Here is a 1,896-nt window from a genome sequence, read left to right on the forward strand (position 1 = left end):
TTTCAACTCTAGGCTTCGCGGTTCTGACCTCCATCGCAGAGGTGTCAAAGAAAGGGGTGAAATGTGATTAAGACGAGGTGTCACGACCTTTCCATGTTGTGACACAACCACCGTGGCATTGAGCAGAATTGTGGTGAAATTTGATGCCAATGTGACGTCATTAAGCCATCTTACAAAGTCACATGAACTTTTGAGACCCGACCTTTTGCGCACGTGTCGGCACCTATCTGCTTGAAGCGACTCCGAGGACTAGAGTTACGCCGCGGAGCGCCACACTTTTGCACCATTGCAAAGGAATGCTGTAGGCACCTTTGAACTAAATTTTATACTTCTATGTTTCAGTGGGAGATAACTACGGAGTTTCAAAGAAGTGGTTCTATAATTGTGTTGTACAGTTTATTTCTCTTCCCGCGAAAAATACAGAAATCTTTGGCGTCCCACTCTTTTGCTTTCTAGGAAGACTGTCGGCTATGGCAAACAAGATTCTGTAGAGCCTTGCTCTGACTGAATGGATTTGGCTTGTAAAAATTCGCAGCATGGAGCACATTGCCAAGTTTTCGTCACGACTCATTATACTAGCGTTTTGATGTAGAGTTGATGGACTACTATGCTGTACTGACCACCGTATTCAGGCAAAATGTATGGGCTAAAGAAAACAGGTGACGGCCTACCTGCCCTTTGTCCCATCGAAGCTTGGCGGCATTCTCTTAGAAATGGAACTGGCTCTCCAGGGAATAATCCTGAGTCACCTAGCCTCGCCTATTCCCTCCTCATTACGTTACCCAGACATTCACCCCCAGAAAAATTTCACAGTCATTAGCTATCTAGTCTGGAGAGAATACTAAAGCAGCAGTTGACGGCTTATTCGTTGCTATCACTCATACTGTCCATTAACAGCACTGACGTATTTAATCGGTACAAGAGTGTCTCACATGCGAAAATGAATTAAAGAAGGGTAATAAATATGAGACGAGTCGGTCCACAAGAGACTGACACGTTTCCGTTGAACAACGAAGGGTACCAAGCGAGTGGAAATAAGTGGAAATCTTTCACATTTTCAAGGAGGGAGTTCAGACATATGCCCATAATTACAGCCCTGTATCACTGACGTCAAGCTGTAGCCGAATTATGGAACATTTTGATATTAACGTTATCGGAGAACGAAAACGTCTTTTGTAGCAAACAACATGGATTCTATAAGCAGAGATCCTGAGGAACGCTGCTGCCTCTGTTCGGAAATGAAATGCAGCTCTCTATAGAAAAAGGCATCTTGGTTGATGCCATGTTCTGTGTTTCGGAAAGGCATTAGATACAATTCCATACTGTCGCTTTATGAAAGAAATACGATTGTGAGAGCAGATTTATAGTTAGATTCAGGACGTCCTAGCAGGCAGAAGTTAGCACATTGCTCCTGATGTGACGAAGTCTACAGACGTAATTGTAATTTCGGGAGTACCACAAGGGTTTGTTATATGCCCGATTCTGTTTGTGACGTATATAAATGATATAGTCTATAATTAGGAAGCTCCACGAGGCAATGTTGTTGTCTACAGACAACGCCAGGTGACTACAACGAAATGCTGGAAGGCCTAAGGAGGATCGATGATTGGCATTCGATCCTGAATGTAAAAAAGTGTTATTTTGTGTAAATACACTACTGTTCGGTTACACTGTAGATGATAACCCACAGGAAGTAGTAATACCCGTAAAATACCGTGGAGTAACCGTCCGGAGAGACGTCAAGTGGAATGGAGACATGAAACCAATTGTGGAAAGGGCATATGCTTGACTGAGATTCCCGGGAAGAATGTTAAGGGAATTTAATTCATTCACGAAAGCAGTAGCTTAAAGGCCACTTGTAGGAAGGATTCTTGTGTATTATTAACTAGTCAGGAA

This window comes from Schistocerca serialis, chromosome 3, assembly GCF_023864345.2.
Source record: "Schistocerca serialis cubense isolate TAMUIC-IGC-003099 chromosome 3, iqSchSeri2.2, whole genome shotgun sequence".
In the NCBI taxonomy this organism is placed as follows: domain Eukaryota; kingdom Metazoa; phylum Arthropoda; class Insecta; order Orthoptera; family Acrididae; genus Schistocerca; species Schistocerca serialis.